Source organism: Mobula hypostoma, chromosome 3, assembly GCF_963921235.1.
Source record: "Mobula hypostoma chromosome 3, sMobHyp1.1, whole genome shotgun sequence".
NCBI classification, from domain to species: Eukaryota; Metazoa; Chordata; class Chondrichthyes; order Myliobatiformes; family Myliobatidae; genus Mobula; species Mobula hypostoma.
The window spans coordinates 13,567,282-13,576,203 of NC_086099.1; positions in this window are offsets into that span (position 1 = coordinate 13,567,282).

Here is an 8,922-nt window from a genome sequence, read left to right on the forward strand (position 1 = left end):
ATCATTTTACTGTTGAGGCTGAATACTACTGCCAGGAACAGAATCTTGCCTTTAAAGTTCTTCAGTTGCTTGACAATGCGCCAGCCCATCCTAAACACTTGGACAGTATTCATCCTAACATAACAGTGCATTTCCTGACACCTAACACAACATTGCTGATTCAACCACTCGACCAAGGTGTGATATCTACATTCAAGGTGTATTTTTTACGGCGAACTGTCTCTCAGATGCTGCAAGCAACAGACGATTTTGAAAATCCTGGGAGTTTACCAACGGTGAGGGAATGGTGGAAGTCCTTCAACATCAGACATGCCATGAACAACATTGATGAATCCTGGAAAGAGGCCAGATCTTCCACTCTGAAGCAAGTGGCAGAATTTTTTTAAGGCTGCGGAACACTTGGCACAAATGGCGATGGACGTGGACCCAAGTTTAGAATGGAGTCAGCATTTCAGTCGTTTCCTGCAGTCAAGCCTTCTTCCCCACAAACAAATTTATGCTGAAAAACAAAAAGTTGCCAAGCAAGCAATCCTCACCACTTTCTTCAAACTGGTGTCATCTCCTGCTGCTGGCAGTACTGAGAGTTTTGTGAGTCTTCCTTCACCCCTTGCTGTCCTTGATGATCCTGATGACATACAACCATCCACCTCATCCAGGTAAAGCTGCCCGACACAACAACCACTCATCTCCAGGAGCGAACACACCTGCCACTGTTGGTGAGTACTGTACACCCTAGTATGTTAACTTTCTATGATTTATTACGTTGAATATTACCTTAAATTAATGAAATATAATACGAATGTTGCCTTGTGGAACTGCTTTTGTGTCGTATTGGTATGAAAATGTGAATAAATTACAGATGAAACATATTTAGGAAGCCCTCCAGAACACACCCCTATTTTCTCCATTTAATAATTATTCACATTATGCGTCGACTTCGAGGAAAGTATCCCCCGCATATAACGAGGATAGGGAGTATACACAATTACTTGCTCTCCACAGCCATCCGTGGCAATGAATTCCACAGATCCACTACCCTCTGGTTAAAGAAATTCCTCTTTATCAGTGTTCTTAAGAGACATCCTTCGATACTGAGGCTGAGCTCTCTGGTCCTGGACTCCCCCATCATAGGAAATATCCTCTCCACATCTGCTCTATCTAGGTCTTTCAATATTCAATAGGCTTCAATGAAATTCCCCCTCACTTTCTAAAATCCAACGAGTACAGGCTGAGAGCTATCAAACATTCTGGAATGGCCTGGGCAAAATATTGAATACAGTGGACGAGGTAATGGCAATGCTGTTAAATACCCAAGGTAAATGGTTAAACTCCTGCTGAAGGTAATCATTGCCTGTCAATGCTATGTTGCAAATGTTACTTTCTGCTTAATGTTATTGATGTTATCTGGGTCTTGTTACAGAATATGATTGGGTACAGATGCAATCAGTGCAAAGAGTTAAATTGTATCACAGAGTCAATATTCAAAAGGGCGAAGAATGTAGGACTGAAGGTGCTGTATTTAAATGTGCAAAGAATTCAGAGTAAGGTGAATGAACTTGTGGTGCAATTAGTGACTGGTCAGTATGACATTGTTGGCATCACTGAGTCATGGCTGAACGAAGGTCATGGTTGGGAGCTTGATATCAAAGGATATACTTGGTATCGATAGGACTGGAAGGGAGGCATAGGCGGTGGTGTGGCTGTGTTGGCAAGAGATGGAATTACATCTTTAGAAAGAGGTGACATAGAGTCAGAGAATGTTGAATCTTTGAGGATAAAGTTAAGAAACTGCAAGGGTAGAAAAAACCATTATGGGAATCATATATAGGCCTCCAAATAGTAGGCAAGGTGTGGGTTTGAGATTGCAGAGGGAGCTGAAAAGGGCATGTAATAAGGGTAATGACACAATTGTAATGGGAGACCTCAATATGCAAGGGGATTGGAAAAAATTAGGTTGGTGTCAGATCACAGGAGAGGTTTGTTGGATGCCTACAAAATGACTTTTTAGAATAGCTTGTGCTTAAGCCCACTTGGGGAAAGGTTATCTTAGATTGGGTGTTGTGCAATAATCTGGATTTTATTAGGAAGCTTAGGAGGCAGTGATCATAATATGATTGAATTCATAATGCAATTATGAGAGGGAGAAGCACAAGACACGTGTATCAGTATCACAATGGAATAAGGAGAATTACAGAGGCATGAGAGAGGAGCTTGCCCAGGTGGATTGGAGGAGGATACTGGTGGGGATGATGGCAGAACAGAGGTGGTTGAAGTTTCTGGGAATAGTTCCCAAGGCACAGGATTGATACGTTCCACAGAAGAAGAGGTTCTCAAATGGCAGGGGTAGGCAACTGTGGCTGACGAGAGAAGTTAATGACTGCATAAAAGCCAGGGAAGGGCATATAATCTAGGAAAAGTGAGTGGGAAGTTGGATGATTGGGAAGTTTTTAAAATCCAACAAAAAGCAACTAAAAAAGTTATAAGGAGGGAAATATGAGGGCAAACTAGCCAATAATATAAAGTAGGATAATAAAAGTTTTTTCAGCTATATAAAGAGTAAAAGGGAGGGGGAGAGTTGATATTGGACCACTGGAAAATGATGCTGGTGAGGTAGTAATGAGGGACAAAGAAATGGTGGATGAACTTAATAAGTACTTTGCATTTGCCTCCACTGTGGAAGACACTAGCAGTGTGTCAGAGGTCTGTGAGCGCCAGGATGCAGGACTCATGCTATTGCCATTGCAAAGGAAAAAGTGTCAGGCAGACTCAAAGGTCATAAGGCGGATAGGTCACCTGGACCAGATGGACTACATCCCAGAACCCCTGAAACCCCTGAAAGAGGTTGCTGAAGAGATAGCAGATGCATTGGTTATGATCTTTCAATAATCACTAGATTCGGGAATGATGCTAGAGGACTGGAAAATTGCAAATGTCACTCCACTCTTTAAGAAGGGAGAAAGGCAAAAGAAAGAAAATTATAGGCCAGTTAGCCTAACCTCAGTGGTTGGGAAATTTCTGGAGTCTATTATTAAGGATGACAGTTCGAGGTACTTGGAGACTAATGATAAAATAAGTCAAAGTCATCATGGCTTTTGTAAAGGGAAATCATGCCTGACAAAATTGAGTTCTTTGAGAAAGCAACAAACAGGGTGTATAAAGGAGAGGCAGTGGATGTCACTTACTTGGATTTTCGGACAGCGTTTGATAAGCTGCCACACATAAGGCTGCTTCACAAGATAAAATCCTATTACATGAAAAATAAGACACTGATCAGGCCATACTTGGAGTATTGTCAACAGTTTTGGGCCCCATATCTCAGAAAGGATGTGCTATCATTGGAGAGGGTCCAGAGGAGGTTTATGAGGATGATTCTGGGAATGAAGGGGTTAACATATATGGAACGCTTGGCAGCCTTGGGCCTGTACTCACTGGAATTCAGAAGAATGCGAGGGTTCTCACAGAAACCTACCAAATGTTGAAATGACTAGATAAGGTGGATGTGGAAAGGATGTTTCCTATGGTAGTGGTGTCCAGAACTAGAGGGCACGGCCTCAAATTTGAGGGGCGACCCTTTAGAACAGAAGTACAGAGGACTTCTTTTAGCCAGAGAATAATGAATCTGTGGAATGCTCTTTCACAGACTGCTGTGAAGGTCAAGCCCATGGGTATATTTAAAGTGAAAATTGATCGTTTCCTGATTGGTCAGGGCATCAAAGGTTATGGCGAGAAGGCAGGTGTATCGGGTTGAGTGGGATCTGGGATCAGCCATGACAGAATGGCAGAGCAGACTCGATGAGCTGAATGGCTTAATTCTGCTCCTATGTCTTATGGTCTTATGGTCTTAACATAGAAAACAGAACATAAATCAGTATTGCACAGTACAGACCCTTCAGTTCACAATGTTCGTCCTGACATTTTAACCCCCTCTAAGATCAGTCTAACACATCAGGCTGGGCGTGGGCCTATCAATCGCATCCGGTAAAAACCCTGTGCTACAGAAATACCAACAGAAACTCCAAAAACCTCACCCCTGGGAGAAGAAGGAGAGGATGGGCTACGTCTGGGATGACTTGGAGGAATGGCCCAGGTCAGAGAGCTCTGGTGAGCTGCTGTCGGCAGCCTGTGCCCCAGTAGGGGTGATGGGCTTAGGTAAGTGAGTTATTTACCAGTAGTATTCCGTCCCCACTCACCAAACCTGTGAACATGATTTCACACAGAAAAGGCAGAGTCTTGATATTGGGTTTGGTCAATGGTGCCCTGATGTCAAGGGGCAGTCACTCTCCCCTTGACTGTAGAATTCATTTCCTTGTTGGGACCAAGGCTTTGATGAGGAATAAAACTGAGTAATTCTGATGAAACCCAACTGAGTTCAAGTTTAATTGTCATTCAACCGTGCATATGAATACAGCCAAAAAAAACGGCATTCCTCCAGAGCCAAGGTGAAAAACACAGTACCAACAGTCATATATAATTACAATCACAGTAAAGCTTACAGTCACAACAATAATAATAATGTAGGCAAAGTCCCTGAGATTCATGGCCTGTGGATTGATGGTGCATGGGAGGCTGTCATGGAATCACGTTTCAGCAAGAATGAGCATGCAGTGGTTCCTCATCTTACACTATGCAGCTGCCGACAAATGATATCCAGCTTGTCTTCCATCGAGCGAACGCTGGAGGAGTCAGCCCCAACCCAGCATGGATGCCCGTCACACCAGACTGCCTCTAGTATCTCCTCCCCTGGGTGGCTGCAACAGGTGACCCCATGCTCCGGTTTACTCCCACGTTCCAAAGGCATACGATTAGGATTAGGGTTAGTGGGTTGTGGGCATGATATATTCACACCTGAAGTGTGAAAGCACTTGTGCGCTGCCCCCAGCACATACTCGAACTATGTCGGTCATGATGCAAATGACGCGTTTCACTGTATATTGTGAAGTTTGAAAGGTTTGACGCACATGGGACATATAAAGCTAATCTTTATCGATTAACTACAGTCCTCCATTCCAAACCACTTCCTGGTGAGTCTCTTGCTTTTTTTAATTATTGTTATTCATTCAAGGTAGCTAGGCTTTGCAGGGTGCCTTTGAGAAGGTGATGGTGAGTTGGCTTGTTAAGGATTAAGGACCAGCTTTATTCACATATACTGTACATTTATTTACTTGTGCAAGTTGAGTACCCCATATCTGAAATGCTTGGGGTAGAAGTATTTCACATTTCAGATTTTTTAGATTTTGGTATATATAATGAGATAGTTTGGGATGACAATCAGTTTTGAACTTATGTGCTATTGGTAAGCAGTCCTTCTCTTACACTTGTTCATCACACATGCAGTGTGTACTGCTGCAGCCATTCAGCATGTTCAACTTTCATCAGTGACAATCAAATCTCAGCAATGAATTCCTCTTCCTGATCAGCAGATGCTTTATCACAGTAGTTTTTGTATATCTCGAGAGGAAGCTAGTAATGGCTGAAATGAGGATGCTCTCTACAACAGCTGGAGGAGTACTGCCCTACAACAGCAGGGCAGTAGGTTCTGGGGAAGATGGAATTTTACCAGCTGTCTCAAGAAGTACATCCTTCTATCCTCTAATGAATTAATACATTGCTATAGAGAGGGAGTTCCAGGATTTGACCAAGTGATGGTGAAGGAACAGCAAAATTCAAAATTCAAGATTGTTTAATGTCATTCCCAGTATACAAGTGTAAAGGAGAACAAAATAATTGTTTCTCCAGATCTGATGCAACACAAAAAGACACAATAATTTTTGTAAACACATTAAATAGAAATACATAAGATAGCTTGGATAAATAGATTGATTATATGCCCATAAAGTGACGCCAGGTGCACGAGTGTCTGTACATAAGGTGACTAACAGGAAATGATAAAGGAGTGGCTGTGGAGGGGCTGGTTAGTGGGTGGAGGTGTTGATCAGCCTTACTGCTTGGGGAAAGGAACTGTTTTTGAGCTTGGCTGCCCTGGTAAGTGACCTGGAGGGCAGATCCTAGGAGGTGGTGTCCCCCAACCCCCACTTGCTTTTGCTGACTTGTCCTCCTCCCTGGTAGAGGCGGTGGCTTTGGATGATGCTGTCTAATGAGCTTTGGAGGTACATTCCATTCTGCAGATAGTACAAACTTTGGCCAGCGTGTCTTAGTGGTGGAGTGAGGGAATAGTCGAGGAAAGGGTGCCTATCAAGCTACAGTCTTAGGTACATATATATGTAGCTAGGGAACCTAAGACTTTTGCACAGTACTGGGGTAATTTCATGTATTGCACTGTACTGCTCCTGCAACAAAAAAAAACAAAATTCATGACATACGTGAGTGATGATAAACCGGATTCTGATATGGGTCTCTGTTGTGGACTGAGAGTGAGAACAGGGCAGGGAGAGGGGAATCGTGGTCGGGAAAAGGGGAAGAGAGATGGAGGGAGTGGGAAGCATCAGAGAGACATTCTGAGATGATCAATAAACCAATTGTTTGAAATCAAGTGACCTGGCCTGGTGTCTCAGGTGGCTGGGTGTGTCTGCACCCACCCTGACACTCCTTCTCTGCCACCTGTCTCACACCCCTCCCGCGGCACTTCACCCTTGTCATTACCAATATCCTTTGCTCCCGCCAAACTTGGCAAATTCGCTCTCCAGTCTGCGTTTGCAAATACAGTACTGTGCAAAAGTCTTTGCCGCCCTGGCGCAGTACTGTATCTTGTCCGGAAATGGACAGGAGGCACGACCCAAACACAGAGCACCAGAGATGATTTACCAGTGAGCAATAACTTTAATAATAGACCATAAAATAACAAGCCACAAGGGGTTACAAAAAAAGAGAGAACAGAAACTGAACATAACCCACAGCAAAGTAAACTTCAGGCAGGCAGAGTGAAAGTCAGGAGCAACTGCACGATAAAACCTGCAGATGCTGGAAATCCGCTCAAAATATGCAAAGTGCTGGAGGAACTCAGCAGGACAGGCAGCATAGCTCTCCCTCACCTCTACCCCACTTCTTGCTCTGACTTCTCTTTTCTTCCAGTTCTGACGAAAGGTCCTGGCCCAAAACGTCAGCTGTTTTCTCTTTTCCATAGAAGCTGCCTGGCCTGCTGAGTTCCTCCAGCATTTTATATGTGTTGTTAGAAGCAACTGGCTGAAGCCGGCTGGTTTGTTGAGTGAAATTGGACTGTGGCTGAAAATTGGGGTTAAATAGGCTGCAGGTGCTGAGTCTATGACGTGCAGCAGGTGAGTAAGCGTGCAGTCTATTAGCTGGGTAGAGACTGGGAGGTGGCTGCATATGCAGTGTGGGAGGTGTCAGCAGGAGCAGGCCTGTCATATGTTAAAATGCTTGAAGTAAATTTATTATCTAATTGTGTATATGACACCACATACTATTCTTAAATTCATTTTCTTGCAGGCACTTGCTGTAAAATGAAGAAACACAATAGAATCTATAAAAAACTACACATAAACAAAGGCTAACAATCAATCAATGTGTGAAAAGAGACAAATAGTGCAAATACAGAAATAATAATAAGAAATAAATTGTAAGCAAATAAAACTGAGAACATGAGTTGTCAATTCCTTGAAAGTGATTGCATAGGTTGTGGAATCAGTTCAGAGTTGATGGACACTACCTCAGAGCCCGATGGTTGTAGGGTAATAACTGTTCCTGAACCTGGTGGTGTGGGACCTGAGGTTCCTGCACCTCCTTCCCAAAGGCAGAAACAAGAAGCGAGAATGGCCTGGATTGTGGGGATCCCTGATGATGGATGATGCTTTCTTACAGCAGCACCCCTTGTTGATGCTCAGTGGTGAGGAGGGATTTTCCTGTGATGGACTGGCTGTATCCACTACTTTGTATATGCTTTTCTATTCTTGGACATTGGTGTTTCCATACCAGGCCCCAATGATTTGCATTGTGTCAAACTTCTTGAGTGTTATTAAAGCTCCGCTCCTTTAGGCAAATGGAGACGGTTCCATCATACTGCTGACTGACGGTGTGGAGTGCCCTCCTGCTTCAAAACATTCACCATTGTTCCTGTATCTAAAGAGACCAAGGTAGCATGTCTGAACGACTGGCGTCCTGTTGCACTCACCTCAATAATAAGCAAATGCTTTGAGAGGCTCGTCAAGGACTACAACTGCAGCTTGCTGCCACCCACACTTGACCCCGTACAATTTGCCTACCGACACAACCGATCGACAGAGGACGCAATAGCCACAGCTCTACAGACCATCCTTACACATCTAGAGAAGGAAGATGCTGTTCTTGGACTACAGTTCAGCATTCAACACCATAATTCCCTCCAGCGTGACAAGAAGCTCAGAGACCTTGGCCTTCACCCTGCCTTGTGTAGCTGGATCCTGGACTTCCTGTCAGATTGCCAGCAGGTGATAAGAGTGGGCTCCCTCACTTCTGCCCCTCTGACTCTCAACACAGGAGCCCCCCAGGACTGTGTCCTAAGCCCCCTCCTTTACTCTCTGTATACCTATGACTGTGTTGCCACCCACAGCTCCAATCTGCAAATTAAATTTGCTGATGACACTACACTGATTGGCCTAATCTCAAATAATAATGAGGCAGCCTAGAGAGAAGAAGTCATCACCCTGACACAGTGGTGTCAAGAAAACAACCTCTCCCTCAATGTTGCAAAAACAAAGGAGCTTGTTGTGGACTACAGGAGGAATGGAGACAGGCTCACCTCTATTGACATCAATGGATCTGGCATTGAGAGGACGAACAGCTTTAAGTTCCTCAGCATAAACATCCCTGAGGATCTCACGTGGTCTGTACATACTGGCTGTGTAGTGAAAAAGACACAACAGTGCCTCTTTCACTTCAGGTGGTTGAAGAAGTTTGGTATGGCCCCCAAATCCTAAGAACTTTCTGCAGGGGCACAATTGAGAGCATCCTGACTGGCTGCATCACTGC